Source organism: Rattus norvegicus, chromosome X, assembly GCF_036323735.1.
Source record: "Rattus norvegicus strain BN/NHsdMcwi chromosome X, GRCr8, whole genome shotgun sequence".
Classification (NCBI taxonomy): Eukaryota; Metazoa; Chordata; class Mammalia; order Rodentia; family Muridae; genus Rattus; species Rattus norvegicus.
In genome coordinates this window covers 28,660,353-28,677,180 of record NC_086039.1, presented here as the reverse complement: position 1 = coordinate 28,677,180, position 16,828 = coordinate 28,660,353, and the positions used below count along the sequence as shown (strand labels likewise).

At 38.8% G+C, this 16,828-nt stretch overlaps 1 protein-coding gene across 8 annotated transcripts in view; it reads left to right on the top strand.

Moving 5' to 3' along the window:
• The window catches only part of Arhgap6 (Rho GTPase activating protein 6), a 536,433-nt gene that overhangs the window by 385,164 nt on the left and 134,441 nt on the right, over positions 1-16,828 (top strand). The window lies entirely within an intron of this gene.

Genomic DNA, 16,828 nt, shown 5'->3' with positions numbered 1-16,828 from the left:
AGCCGGATGTAGATCGCTCCTGAGAGACACAGCCAGAATACAGCAAATACAGAGGCGAATGCCAGCAGCAAACCACTGAACTGAGAATAGGACCCCCGTTGAAGGAATCAGAGAAAGAACTGGAAGATCTTGAAGGGGCTCGAGACCCCATATGTACAACAATGCTAAGCAACCAGAGCTTCCAGGGACTAAGCCACTACCTAAAGACTATACATGGACTGACCCTGGACTCTGACCTCATAGGTAGCAATGAATATCCTAGTAAGAGCACCAGTGGAAGGGGAAGCCCTGGGTCCTGCTAAGACTGAACCCCCAGTGAACTAGACTGGTTGGGGGAGGGCGGCAATGGGGGGAGGGTTGGGAGGGGAACACCCATAAGGAAGGAGGAGGGGGAGGGGGATGTTTGCCCGGATACCGGGAAAGGGAATAACACTCGAAATGTATATAAGAAATACTCAAGTTAAAAAAAAAAAAGATACAGGAAAAAAAATACCGAAATAAGTATTTGCCCACAATATGGAGATAAACCAATATTTAGGAAAACTTTTTAAAATTACTTTATATTAATTTTATTCAACTCTTAATTTCCTCAATTGTATCAATCAATAGGCATTTTTCCATCTTATTTGCAAAACTTAGATATGACGATCATCTACTGAACCTGTTAGCTGCGTGGTGCTGTTTCTATTCTAACTAATAGAAATTAAATAAAATTTAAAAGGAAATTCCTTAAAAAAAATCATTGATAGCATCCCCTTGTGTTCATGTCTTGTCTCTCACTGATTGGAACTCACTAAGGACTGAGACAGTACAGTCCCCATTCTTTAAATTCTCTCTCTCTCTCTCTCTCTCTCTCTCTCTCTCTCTCTCTCTCCTTTATTTAGGTTAAGGTTGCCATCTGTTGAACAGTGTTCCTTCTACACACTGCACATATGAACCAGCACAATCTTTAAATCAAGTGCTGTCAAACTAACATGAGAAAACAAGACACAGAGCTGTCTCTATAAAGCTTTGTTCTCTGGCCTAAGTCCTCCATACGGGTAATGTGGTTGAAATCTAGAAAAACTAACATTCACATGAAGTGATGCAGCGAATACAGTGCTGTAGACAATGATTGTAGACCCCTAAAGAGCAAAGTTAGAAGACTAACATCTGCTTTTCTGTGTGGTACCCCCACAGCTGTTTAGAGAATCATAAATTGCTCTGTCAAAAGCATGTTTACAAAATGCTAGCCAATTTCAAAATGAAGCTGCCTTTGAGCTGTCCCTGTTTCATGTTAGTGTTTGGAAAATATATCTCAATGTGGTTAAGACATAAACGCATCAACTTAAAAGCAAATGGCAATGAAACCAACTACAATCAAAAGATGGTCCCAAATTTAAGTATTGTCCTGAATGGAAAATACATGGTTACAAGTTTTCATCTTTTTAGCTTTTATTATTAAGAGAAGAGAAATTTCTCTCTCATTTATTTTTAGTTGTGCATTTTATTTTTTTTTTACTTATTCACTTTATATCACACACACTGCCCCCTCCTGGTCACTCCCTCCCACAATTCTTCCCTCCATCTCCCTCCTCTGATCAGGTGGGGGACCCCTGAGTTTCCCTCACTCTGCTACTTCAAGTATCTGCAAAGCTAGGTGCATCCTAGAGAGGAGAAAATTCAAAAAGCTACGATATCGATATTGTGTACTATGTAACACTATGGTACATAATAAATAATGCATAAACAATCTGATGGAAGGTAGAAAATTGTAATTAGTGGTACAGTTGCAGGTTACATGCTTATACCTGTACCTACAGATAGAATAGGAAATCCTGGGATAGGTTGTGGATTTTAAGCCCCCTAGGGGATTTGGATTCACATTACTATTTGAGAGCCACTTCAACATGAGTGAGTAGATGAACAGATGAATAGGTAAGAGGGTGGGTAAAAGAAGGGATGGTCAGATAAAGGTGTATATTTAGGAACAGTTATATGGATAAATGCATGTGTGAATACAAATATTGGTATAGGTATGTAACTAGATAGATAATTAGAATTGCTATTGCGGTATTTTCGTCAGGGAGCAAATTATTTTGAACTTATTGTATGGCTAGGTAACACCTATCATTTTCTCTAAGCAATGGCTAGATAAACTGACTGATAAACGGAGAACTTATAAACAGGTTTAGGATGCATTTGTTGACTGCCTTCCAATTAAGGTGATCTAAACTGTGTGGCCATCAATTTTGCTGCCAGGACAGTTTTGTCTCAGTAGCGCTGGACTCATCTCCCTTTACTTTTGTCCCAATCAGTGCTGCTGTTCTGTGTCTGTTCTCTTGGTTGGTAGGTCTGGCCGTTTTTACGACTAGATATACAGGATTCTGAAACTATGTCTTACTGCTTGGTTCATGTTATTTAAACACGATTGTGTTGGTGTCCCCCTCCACGCCGACCTCCCTGCTTTATTTTCATTTTTAAACATGTACAGTTTACTTTCACCTTACCATTCATATAGAGCACTATTTATATGGAATATGAGTGAGCCATCACTAATACATAAGGGAGACACATTTAAATACAGCATGATATAGTTAATCATAAAGTAATAAGTCAATAATTTGGAAGGAAATTTAAAAATTAAAAAAAATTCACTAGGCATTTGATTCTAAGATTAGCACTGGTTGTGATATTGATCATTTTGCTTGCATTGCTCTTACAATAACCAAAGACAGTACAAATTAAGAACTATGAAATGATAAAGACAATAAAAGCAATGGATTGTAATTTTTTATTTTCTCAATTTTCACACTATATTCTGAATTGACTAGTCTACATGTGAGGTTGGCTCTCTTTTCACCAATTTTTACAGTAAAAACAGTATTTTTGACAGTAGTATAATTAAGTGGTGCCTGCCATTTGGGAAGAGAGAGAGCCTGCTGGAAGTAGATGATTGCTATTAAACCACATAGAATTTCCATTTAAGGAGGAGGGACTGTTTAAGCTTTATAGCTTTAAGGAAATGTTTGTCTTTATTTTAACCCAAGATTATGCTAATTTGTCATGCTCAGGAAGTGTTTAGGGGTGGATAATGGCAGTTTCCCTAATATTCAGAGGCATGAGCCTTGGAACTCATTTGAAGGCCTCTTTGTTTCTGAAGATAAACAGTCAATGGCGTTAGCTTCTTTTTTTTTTTTCCCTCATACAATTCTGTCTGCCTCTAAGATTCTGAAAACCCAAATAAGCATGGATGCTCAACAATTATCAAATAAAAATGATCTACTTTATTTGGCATCTCTCACATAAAACTTTCCCTATGATGGTCTTCCTTGATTATTTCTTTCTAAGCTAGTAAATGTTTACGAATCCTGAGTTGTGATGGTATACCCTGGATCACTCGGATGCCCTTAGCTGATAACGAAAGAATAAATGAAACTACTTTAATTAGGAATTTAGACCTGTGTGTTATTGAAAACCTGTAACTTACCCCAGAATTTTTCACTTCTTCAAATGCTCTTCTAAATATTGTCTCTAGGCTAGTATCAAGAGAAGGTAAGACAGTTTGAAGAAAACTATGTCAATGTCCAGGTCAGCAATTATGAATTGGGGGGGGGGGAGTTCTAACATGATGTATCTAGGAAATATTTGGAGATACTTTTCATTCCACAACCAATAGTGATGTAAATGTATTGGTGTCTGCGAACACAGATGCCTGTAAACATTCTACAATGCATTGGATAACACCCAAAAAGAAAGAACCATCAAACTGTTAACATGCATATAACAGTGAGACTGAAGAATACTGGCATAAAGAAAGAAATGTGTCATATTCTGTATCAGTTGTTTGGGTTTAAGGAAACATTTTCTAGAAACCACCAGCCATCACTTCCCTATGGACTGTGGGCTCCAGGTGACAAGAGATATCTGATGGCCTTAAGCCATGGTTTTAGGTTTAATTATTGGCAGACGAGCAATATTTCCAAGATTAGCTTACTTAGATCCCAAATGTCTGGGATGTAACTGTTCTACACTCTGTCAATACGACCAACAAATGACCATTCTATACTCATATCACTTCCTTTAAGAGTGAGAAAGGAGAATTCGAGTATCATTAACAGCATTGTTAACCACCAAAGAATAAACACTCCATTGATTGCATTTCAGGTTCTTCCTGTGGGATTTTGAGTAGCCTTTCTAGTCCTGTATTTTCTGTTTTATCTGCCTCAAGACTTTCATAGATTAAAATGGTGACTCAAATTGTTTATCAGGATAATTTTTTTAAGAAAATCATATTCAAATAGAAGAAATGACAACTTCTAAACCAAGAATTTATGGAGCTTCTCCATATATTGATTCATTCTTTCCTTGATTTTATTACAAATTGGTGTGAAAGATATCAGGATGGACCAGGCAGGAAAAAATGAGCTAGATGAGAAAAGGTCAGATGTAGATATACCTTGAAGGCAGCACAATGAAATTTATTGACAGATTACATGTAAAATATGATAAGAAACATAATGACACTGGGAGGTATGAGTTGCCTCGGACTTAGGTAAATAAAATCTAAAGACATGGAGAAATCTCGCACTATACTACATTCAGGCACAAGAAGGAGGCATGATAGCAGAAGGAGAATGAGTATCACTAAGTGGCGATTCAGAAAACCAAGTGATGGCAATATTTTAAAGGGAGTAAGCAAATATCTATTATTCCAGTGGGTAGGTGAAAGTGTGCCTCAGTTGGCCAAATATGCTCCAAGATAATGTATAATTACAAATCAATATAATTTCATAACACCCATTTTTATTCTTTGAAGAATTCTGATTTGCAAAAATCATGTAGTTACCTTACCTTGCTTCCAGGGAAAGTAGATGGTGACAACTTGAAAATGGCTTGGAGTTAGCAATATGGAGGTTATTAATGGTAAGTGGTGAGGCTGAGGTTGTGACTCAGTGGTAAAGATTTTGTCTTTATCCATGAGGCCCAAATTTCAATTGCTCAGTACTGCAAAAGGAGAGAGAGAGAGAGAGAGAGAGAGAGAGAGAGAGAGAGAGAGAGAGAGAGAGAGAATGGGTGGTAGACATAGAGTATGGGGAAGATTGTGTGTGTGTGTGTGTGTGTGTGTGTGTGTGTTAAAATTTTTTAAAGGATTTTTACTGAGTAAAATGGGGTTATGGCTCTGAGAAAGGGAGCAAGAGCTTTTGAAGAGCAGTTATATAATGCAGCATTCCATTACATATCTTAATGCTAACAACCAATTCATTTGAAATGAGAATATGGATGGTGCAAAACACAACAACTGGAGAGATATATGTTATTGAGTAGGTAAAATGGAATATAAGGCATTGTGCATTCAACATCTAATATTAGACAAGGTGTTCTATGTTAAATGGGGGAATAAAGAGAGGAAATGTCAAAGCTGGGAGATAAAGTGGAGGAACTTCACAGTTGGAAAGGAAGGAAAACACAAGAATCTACAGAATGTGGAAATTCCATTTGGCTGGAATGTAGCATTTCCTGGAGGAAGAACACTAAATAGAGTTTGAACGGTGATTTGAGTTCAGGCCATAGAAAGGCTGCAATGTTCTACTTAGGGACATGATTGACCTGCCAAGTGCTGAACAATTATGGAAGTTACTTGAAGGCAGGAACATCACCAAAAACGACAGTTCTCAAGCTTGTGTAAGTGGCTCCAGATGAAAGTTCTGCAGGTGTTGGGGAGGATAAAGGAACATATAGAAAAAGAGAAACAGCAAGTTCTCATGAGATCACTATACTCTTTGGACAAGAACATGTAAGAGATACTTTCTTGACTATCAAAAAGATGACTATTTGTTTTCTTATTTTTTAACTTAAGCTCAAATTTCATATTCTGGAATGTGAGTTACTTCCCTAAAAGAGAAAGCAAACACAAAACATTGTCTTTTTCATCACGCTGGAAAGATACTCCCTGTCTTCATTTTTAATTAATGTTAATGTAAATCTCCATATTTAAAATCATAATATATAGTGTGTAAATATAGCCATATATATCAATTTCACTGTTATTAGTATTTTCAAAATAGCATATTTCTGGAATATAACAATGTACATTCTGTTCTATTAGCCAGTATTCCTGCACACACACATACACACCCACAAACACACACACACACACACACACACACACACACACACACACACACACAATGCCTACTTAAAAAACCATGACCAATCTAGAATCCTATTAATTACTTGTTGCTGAGTCATCTTAAAACCAAGATTGTATAAATTTTTGGAGATACAAAGTATTGATTTCTAACGTAAGTGCTTGGCTTAGGGCTGTAGACCTTTACTCAGTTGGTTATGTCCAACCTTTCTCCACCTTTGGAGAACCTTGAGTCTATGTAGATATTTTTCCATCACCAAAATATCCTTCTGCTCATTGAGTTATTTTTCAAAATTCTCATCATCAACTCTTTATAAAGCAGAATGTCACAGAGTAGAAGTACAGTGAAGTGAGAATATTTTTTATTGTAAAGTTTTCAAGCCAATGGGGATGCAGTAAGTAAATGTACAATCATAAAAAGCAATTATAATTTGAGATAAGTACTAGTAAGAAATGAAAAAAAGGTTGAGATTGAAAAGTCCTGGGACACCAGTGGAAGGGGAAGCCCTTGGTCCTGCCAAGCATGGGCCCCCAGTGCAGGGGAATGTCAGGGGGGCAGTAAGAGGGGTGGATGGGGGAAACACCCATATAGGGGAGTGGGTTGGGATGGGAGTTTATGGACAGGAAACCGGGAAAGGGAATACCATTTGAAATGTAAGTAAAGAAATATTTCTAATAAAAATAAAACAACAACAACAACAACAACAACAACAAACACACATAAGGACTGTCGAATAAATGAACAGAAACAAACAAAAAGAACACAGAAAGAAAAGTCTGGAAGCATTGACTTCAGATTGGGAAGGTCAGGGAATGTTTGTTGAGTCAATGAGATTCAAGCAGAGATGTAATGAAGGAGAAACCAGACATGGAAAAATGTCATGGAAAGGCAGCTCAGGCATAGGAAACAGGGAAAGAGGAAATATCTAAGCAGGCCAGAACTCGCCTTGGCCCTAACTAACTAAGTGCTTTAAAGAATGGATACAGAAAGTGTGGTTCATTTACACAATGGAATACTATTCAGCTATTAAAAACAAGGACATCATGAATTTTGCAGGCAAGTGGGTAGAACTAGAAAATATCATCCTCAGTGAGGTAACCCAGACCCAAAAAGACAAGAATGATATGTACTCACTGCTAAGTGGATATTAGCCAAAAAGTACAGAATACCCATGATATATCCCATAGATTCTAAGAAGTTAAATGAGAAGACTGGCCCAAGTGAGGATGTTTAAATCCCACTTAGAAGAGGGAACAGAATGATCTTGGGAGTCAGTGGGTGGGAGGGACCTGTGTGGGGGAGGGGAAGGGGAGGGAAAATGAGGGGAGGGGCAGGATCAGATATGGGGAGAGGGGACACCAGAGAGAAGACCAGAGGGCCAGAGAATAAATGGAAATATGCAGCTGCCAGGGGTTGGGGAAATCTCTAGAAAGTCCCAGAAACCTAAGATGTGAGAGTCTCCCAGGACTCAATGTGGGTGACCTTAGCTGAAATGCCCAACAGTGGATATATGGAAATTGAAGAGAACACCTCCAGTAGTTAGACAGGACCCCCATTGGAGGGCTATGGACACCAATCCACCTTCAAAAATTTTGACCCAAAGTTGTTGTTGCCTGAAAGAAATTCAGTGACAAAAATGGAGCAGAGACTGAAGGAGGCCAACCAGTGATCAGCCCAACTTGGGATCTAGCCCATGTGCACACACCTGACAGTATTGCTGATGTTATTACTGATGCTACATCATGCTAGCAGAGAGTAGCCTAACGTGAGTGTCTTCTGAGAGGCTCTACCAGAACCTGACTGAGTGATGCAGACACTCACAGCCAAGCATTAGTCAGAGGTCAGAGACCCCTATGGAAGGGTTAGGGGAAGGATTGGAAGAACTAAAGGGGACGGCAACCCCATAGGGAGACCAACAGTGTCAATTAGCCTCAATCCCTGGAAGCTCCCAGAGACTGAGCCACCAACCAAAGAGCATACAGGGGTTGGTCGGAGGCCCCTGGCCCATTTGTAGCAGAGGTGCTTCCTCATCTGGCCACAGTGGGAGAGGATGTGCCTAATCCTGTAGAGACTTGATGCCCCAGGAAAGAGGGATATCTGGGGGGATACCCTGTCTGAGTCGAGGGGGAATTAGAATAAGGAAGTACTAGTTAGTTTCTGGCCGGACAAACTCAGAAAAGATCATCATCACTTTATCTTCAGTATTAGTCATTACCATCAACAACTGTAACCGTTCTTGAGAAGATATCCCAAGCCAGGATTAGTGATAAATGCTTTATCCAACAATCAACACTTCTCAAGATGTGGGAAGATGGGCTATAAAGAAATTTGCCAGAAAGCAAAGTGAGGAGTTTGATATGACCTAACATACCAGGTGGGAGGGTCAAGAAGGCAATAGGATAAACAATTCCATTTTTTAAAATAAGAGATGATTGACTTAGAGGTGATAATATTTGAGAGTCATGAACTTTGCAGTGGAATTCATCATCATGTTCTTTTATATAATGGTTCTGGATGTTACAATAATAATTTTATCTCTTTTGGTTTCATCTTTTCTTGGGAGTTCATGATCTACTTCCTAACAACCTAAGAATCAATGGAATTTCCAGTTAAAATTCTCCACAATGTAAAATAAAGCACTCTCCTCAACATTTTTGGCTTTGACTTGAACTCTATTGAACTAGATTGATCCATGTCTGTGGTATCTGTGAAACACTATCTCCTAATCAAAGTTCAAAGGAGCTTAGTTCAAGTTATGCTTTGAAATAAACATAATTTCATTAATTCTTACAGATAAAGAAAATTGTTTATTGACGGTGTTTAAATGGACATTTAAACAATATTTTTCCAATCCCACACAGTTAGTGGCATAAGGTCTTGAGAAAGCATGAAACATTTTTATCAGCCTCATATTTCGTGAAGCTTGCCAAACACAGCTCATTTTCCATAGAAATTTGAAAACTCGAGTACTGGCCAAATTTTCAGAGTAACTGAATATATGCCAATGAATAAAATTGTTAAATTCTTTGATTTTTCCCCTATTTCTCTGTAAAAAAGTAAGATAACTTGTGCCTCCAAATTTTGTTGTTTAGCATCTATTACATAGCACTTTAGTTTGCTTGAGAAGCCTGTATGTTTGCTTCAGTAAGAACATGGACACAGAGGGACTGTTTTGGAAACACTCTTTTATAGCCTTCCTTAAGGAAAAGCTTACTTTTCCCATCCAACAATATCTTTTATAGGGCAATGAAATCATCTTTCAAAAGAGAGATAATATCAAGGGCCTTTATGGTGGAAACATTCAAGACTAATCCAGAATAGGTAAAAGTAACATATTTGTGCTATTGCACAAATGTAATAAATTCCAGAAGCCATGCCTTATAGTTAAGTGAAGTGACTAGGAAACTACTTTCTTGGAGTGATAGCTCCATTGGCAGAAGACACTGTTTTAAAATCTGAACAGCAAGTTAGAATGGACAAGGTAATACTAATAAACTCATATTTATAAGCAGTGATCCTGTATGCCCAAGAATCACTTGGGGAGATAAAGAATAGAAGGCAAACAAGTAATACTAATAAATATAACGGAAATTAATTCAAGTTTAATAATTGTGACATAAGCTCAATTGCAGTTCTAGTGAATGATAGACTTACATAAGGATGTCAGGGTTTTTCTGAATTCCGTGACTGCTCTCCTCATTGTCACCTCTTGCTAGTTTCTTTTCTATTTATAATTGGGAACATACACACTGGCTCCTGGAGGTAATGCTCTAACTTTAAAAAATGCTTGAAAGAGTAGATTCTTGGGGTTGGTGCGATGGCTCAGAAAAAAATGGTGCTTGCTGCCAAGTCTGATGATTGAGTGTGAACTAAGTGATATATGTAGTACAATGAAAAAACTGACATCTACAAGATGCCCTCTTACCTAAACAACAATCTCTCTCTCTCTCTCTCTCTCTCTCTCTCTCTCTCTCTCTCTCTCTCTCTCTCTCTCCCCCCACACATGTACACACACACATGCCCACACCAGCACACATGTATAAAAACACATATACAAAATCAATTTAAGCAATTTTTAAAGGGTAGATTCTTTCCTTGCTAATAAGTAAATAAAATGTAAAACAAAACAATAAATTGCTCAATTTCAAATAGGAAGAATACTCTGAGCTGCTCCCCTGGAACTAAATGGCATTGAACCAACAGATTAAAAGAAATTCACGAACAACTATATGTTCTAAAGGGCGAAGCTCTGAGCATGCAGAGATGGGAGCTGTTGTACAGAGTTGGAGGCATCAGAGAGGGTCAGGGATGAACTCTGGAGCTGAAACAGAATCCTTAGTCTCAGTGGCCAAGAAGAAGGCCGCCAATTCCTACTTCTAGGATGAGACGTTGTAGTTCCATTATTAAATAGAAGCTGACTTTCATTGTGGTCCTTGAATTTGCAGGAGCAATGGGAACTTTTGAATAGCCTCACGCCATTAGGCTAGGGTTGTTGTGAGGGAATAAGAACCAGTATTTCATTCTTTTTTATTTAAATGAAGCATCTTTATCAAAATAAAATTGACTTACCATACAACTTACCCACTTAAACTGAATAACTCACTGTTATATCCAGAGAACCACTACCACAGGCTGTTGTAGAGCAATTTCATCACTCCTAAAAGAAAGCTGCATCTGTCCAGCATCACTGTATTCTGCCCATTCCCTGAATCCCTAGCATCCATTGATTGACCTGTCATTATAAATGTGCCTGTTTTGAAAATTTCTAGGAAATAGAATCACACAATCTGGTCTTTAGGGCCTGACACCTTTCAATCGACATTTATGTTGTCAAGGCTGGTCTACACTGTAGCCTGTGTCAGCCTTCCTTTCCCATAATGGCCTAGTGATACTTCATTATATATACATATATCATATACATACATATGTATAATCCATGCCACAATTTTTCTATTAATAACTTGGTTGATGAAAGTTTGGATTGTTTCCCTGTAGGGCTGTTACGCATGATGCTGCTCCAATGTTCATGCACATACTCATTTTGACACAAATCAACATCCTCAGTTCTGTTGACTTCATAGCCTAGAGCTGAACTGTTGAGTCATAAAACTCTGCCTAACATTTTTAGAAGCCACCAAACTGTTCTCTAAAGCATTTCACTATCCAACTAGCAGTACAGTCTAAGGGTGTCACATCCTCACCAATCCTTTTGCAAATAATTTCAGTGTGTGTGTGTGTGGGGGGGGGGGTTATCTCTCATGATTTTGATTTGCATATCTTGGTAGCTCCTGATGCTGAACACCTTTCCCTGAGCTTAGTGGCTACTCGTGCATTTTCTTCAGAGGAAGGCCAGTTTAGAGCCTTCTCCGATTTTCCTTGAACTCTTTTACTTTTTCTCATTTGAGTTGGAAGAGTGATTTTATGTGTTCTGAAAGGGAATCCCTTATCATGTATGTGTGCAAGCATTTCATCTAAATGGTTTGCTCATTGTCCAACATTCGTATTACATTTCTAGGGTCTCCTCTAAATGACCATATGTTTATAGAATCACTTGTCTCAAGATTGCAACTTTTAGATGTTCTTTCCTAGGAGAGCACTGTGGATCTCTTGGCTTCTTATGCCTAGGAAGGCCTTTCAAAGCAGAGAGATCCCCAGGGTTTCTGACTCAGAGGATCACAGTGACCCCAGGCCTTCTCCCTCCCAGGGCCTCTTGCCATGCATTCCAGCTGGGGAGACTGGCTGGCTGGCTCCTTTAGCACTGAGCAGTACCCTTGCTTCCTGTTTCCTTCTCTGCCCCACACTGGACAGGAGCTCTGTGTGAAGAGTATGGGGGGTCAGATCTGTCTGGAGCTGCTTTTGCTGCTGGGATGTAAAGGCCCTAAAGAGGTAAGAAGATGTGTCATGTGTTTCAGAGGCTTTGTGTTTTACCTTTTGTGAAAAGCAGAGTGAGGCCAGAGCCAGCATGATATGGGAGTCTTCACGAAGTAAGGAGCCCATAGATGGAAGGGGGCACAGTAGAAAACGAGAGATGCAATTATACTGGAAGGGTTATCGTCATTTAGTTCACTCCATCCAGAGTCTGCATCTCCTTTAAGGTCTAGGTTAGGAAGATTTTGAAGACCGTTAAAATTTCTCTCTCTCTGTTGCTCTAAACGGTGGAATTCAACGTTTCTAATGCTGCAACCCTTTAATACAGTTCCTCACATCCTGGTGACCCACAAACAAAATTATTTTGGTCGCTATTTCATAATGGTAATTTTGTTACTGTTATAAATCATAATGTAGATATATGATATTCAGGATATCTGATATGTGAGTCCTCTGAAAGGATCATTTGACCCTCCCCCAACCAAGGGGTCACCACCCACAGGTTGAGAACTGTTGCTCTAAACTAAGGTCTGGGGCTTTTAGGCAAGGCTAACTGAAATGGAATGTCATTGCCAAAACCATTCGTATTTTTGTTAAAAAATATAAACAAATCTTAAGAAGGATTCTCCATCTCTCTTCTGAGTTATTTCTTCAGCATTTGGAACTTGTCCATATTTGACTTTCCAATACATAGGGCTTCATTGTGTTGTAGATGCCCCCATGTTCTTCTAGTTTTAATATTTTTCAGTCACAAATAAGGAAACAGAGTCCTCGTGATCAGATTTGGCAGTGTCACCTGAATAGTCCATAACAGAAGTGACATTAAGAATCATGGCTGCTGAGACGTTTTGAGTTTCAGTGTTTGAGTACTGTATAATGATGACAGTAGGTAACAAGAGAAAGTGTTGCCACACGTGCTGCTGATTTTGTAAATCACGAGCTTTCACTATATTATGATGGCAAGCCATAAAATATGGCCTGTTGCCTTCCTTGGGGCCACTTCATGAAGAGAAGCTGAAAACATTGTGTATATAGATAGAGGCAGCCTTTGGAACATACCTTACTATTTCTCATTTTCATACGCATGTTTTCTGACTTCAGAGGAAATCAAACCAGTAATATTTTCTTAGATAGTTTAGAACATTACCAAAATGTTCAATAAGCTAAAGATTCTTGCTGTTATCACACACGCACACACGTGTGTGTGTGTAAATGTTTTTATGACCCCTGAAGTAATAGCAAATATTAGTTTGTTTGAAATTTTTAAACACCATCATGGTAAAAATAACAAGCTTTTCTAAGGATCAGTTATGTATGATATCAAACAATATGAACATTTCAATTCAATTCATTCCCATATAATTTCTTTTCTTTTAGCATGTGCACAGACCAGTATAATATATGTATACTTTACGTATGTAAACAGGTCATTAAATTACAAGTTGTTTCTGATTAAAATTTGCTGCTCTTACAAGTCTGACATCATTTGCAGTTTGTTGAATGACCCCATTTTCCAGGGAATGTTTTCTATTCTGTTTCTGATTACTGATAATAGCAGTCATCATTTGACTCACCTTGTGAATTTAGCTTCCTGCTTTCTGGTTATTCTTCATTAGAAATATTTGTTTTCTATCTGAATGAGCCACAAAGGCAGAAAAACGGTTTTATTCTTCACCCACCTCTGTAAATCCTGTGGACTGAAACTGCCCCCTTTAGTAGCAATATTTTATAAGTATTTGAAAGCCGAGTGCTGTCTTAAGGGGAAAAAGGAAATAGGTTTTGAAGTTTTCTGTTGTACCTATTTTGGGATGTAAAAAGTCATTGGTGGAAACCAGGTTGAGGCCAAGTTCCTCGTCACAGGCAGAAAATGAGATTTGTGTAAACCTGTAGAGCCTGAGTTTGCTATTGCATGCAGCTGTGCAAATTTGCAAACATTTCCTCCTTTCCTTCCTCAGTCAGAACCCTGTGGAAGGAGCCAGTTTGGACCATTGCCTCAGTAGCTAACATTTGAGGAGGCTGCAAAGCAGGAAACAGAGTCAGAACTTCTGTCTGTCTGTCTGTCTGTCTGTCTGTCTGTCTGTCTGTCTGTCTCTCTCTCTCTCTCTCTCTCTCTCCAAGTGTGTGCGCTCTTTAGATACTTGAACATTTTTCATACATTTCTATCTGAGCACTTAAATTTCAAGTAGAGAGAATATGTATGCCAATAGTTCTGATTCACAGTCATGCTAGGGATATTTCAATGGTATTTTCATCATGCATATCCTGGTGCATTTCACAGAATAATTTAAAAAGCCTTTAAGTATGTGTTGCACAGGACTGCAGAAGGAAGTCTGAAAAGTGGCAAGGATATGTTTGCAAAAAGTCATGCTGTAGTGTTCTCAGAACTAACCAATGAAAGATCATTCCTTTTATTTCCGTTGAGAAATGGCCTTGTACTTGTTTTCAATCAATGCACTGGAATCCAGAAAGACAGGGGGCTTATCTATGACTCAAGATACTCCTCAAAATGACGTGCACACCCTCTCTGCTTGCCTCCATGTACCATGTATCAGGAGAGCATCCATCCTTGTGCATCAGCCCTCTCACCCACGGGAGCTTTAATTCTCAGCAGAGACCTTTCCCAAGATGTGTTGTGAATACATCTGCATCAAACAAATACCATGGTTTCTCCATTCGATGTTAAGCCTCTTGGGGTACACATAGAAAAATACTCAGATATTGATCACTATGTACACATGGTGAATTTATACCATTCCCTAGGTTGGGGAATGGAGAGTGAGGTTGGTATTGGAGGTAAACAAGAACAGCATTTGGAAAATCTGATTTGGTGGAGATCATTCAAGGTCACAGTATTCACCATACACAGAAACAGACAGTATACACCAGCTGATATGAGGCCCCCAACACATACACAGCAAAGGACTACAGGGTCCAAGAAGATGCACCCAACCCTCAAAAGACTGGAGACCCCAGAGTGTTTAGAGGTCTTGTGGGGTGGGTGGGGTGGGTGGGGTGGGTGGGGTGGGTGGGATGGGGACATCCTCCTGGTGACAGGGGTCACCAGAAGGAGGCATGGAATGTGAAACAGTGGTCATCAAGGGGAGCAAAATCTGGAGTGTAAAATAAAAAATATTAAATTAATAATAAAAATGTGTTAGATAACAATGTCAGGAGTTACCGATTGATAAATACTAAACATGCACCACATTGGAGCCTTTGGCATGGAAAACTTTTTTATGTGATAAAAAAAAAACATTGAGTCAATTCTACTTCCAACTCTAAACTTTCTTTGAGATATATAGAAGAGCCCTTTTGCAAATATCAAAACTGTATGCGGGGTCTGTGGAGATGGCTCAGTTGGTAAAGTTTTTGCTAGGCAACATTAGAATTTTAATTCAGATACCCAACACCCACATTAAAAAGGGTATGGTAGTATGCATCTGGAATCTCTAGTCCTGAATAGGTGGATCACTGAATAGGTGGATCACTGAAAATTTCTGGCCAGTTAGCCTTTAAGAATTAGTGAGCTTCAAAATCCAGGTATGGTGGTACATGCTTTTAATTCCAGGAGCAGAGCCATGTAAATCTCTGAATTCAAAGTCAATCTACAGAGTAAGTTCCAGGAAAGTCATGGTTAGGCAGAGAGAGAGAGAGAGAGAGAGAGAGAGAGAGAGAGAGAGAGAGAGAGAGAGAGAGAGAAAACAGAAAACTGGTAATAGAATAAGTTGGGGGCACATGGGGTGTTCAGCTACTTCAAGCATCAGAGATCAGCAGTTTTGGCCATATAGCTCTGGCTTTAGAGTGAAAAACAGAAGGGACTCAAAAAAAAAAAAGAATTAGTGAGCTTCTAATTTACTGAGGAAACTTGTCTCAAAAAATAATAATGATAATGTGGAATGCAGTAGGTGAAACATCAACTTCTGGCTGCAGATGCATGAATACACACATTTACATAAATGTGCAAACATTTGAACATCCATATACATGACATACACGTGCTATACACACACACACACACACACATACACACACACACACACACACACACACACATAAATAATTGCATTCAGCAGGGATTGAATTTAATGGCCATTCTGGCTGTTAGCTTTCTGGTTTTATAAGACTCCACTAATAGTGAGAGGAGGGTTTATGCGGCTGACTCTTTTGCCTGCTCTTAGGATTCCTTTCCTCAATTGGATTGCCTTGTCTAGTATCAATATGAGGGCTTTCACCTTGTCTTATATCTTATTTTTTCACGTTTATTTGTTGCATCTTGAAGGCCTACTCTTTTCTAAAGGGAAACAGAGGGGAAGGAGATCTGTGGGAGAGGGGAGGTTGCATGAGTTAGGAGAAGTGGAAACATGAGGGGAAACTGTGTTCAGAATGTATTATATGGGAAAAGAATCTATCCCCTCCCCCAAAAAAGACTCAAATAAAGATGTCAGTACATTTTATAGGTGAAGAAATTGAGACACAGGGACAAGAGATTTGTCCAACTTTCCACAGCTGTGTTCATAATTGAAAGCCAGAAGCTCTGCTTGTAAAGTCACAACACTGGAACCCATCTTTGAACTTGGATGGACAGTTGAATAGCCCCAGCACACTCACATTCCATGCCCAAATACAGAATTATGGATCTTTCATGGCATTGAGGTAATTTGATGCTATTTGAGATATTTTTAACTCATAAGAAAAAGATAAAATACTTAACCCCACACTATTTTCTTCTTTTTCTCCCTCTCTTTTCATTCCCCCATTCCATTTACTTTTCCATTAAAGGACAGCGATATTTGTAGGAGTGGTTTACTAATTTTCATTTTGTAAATAAA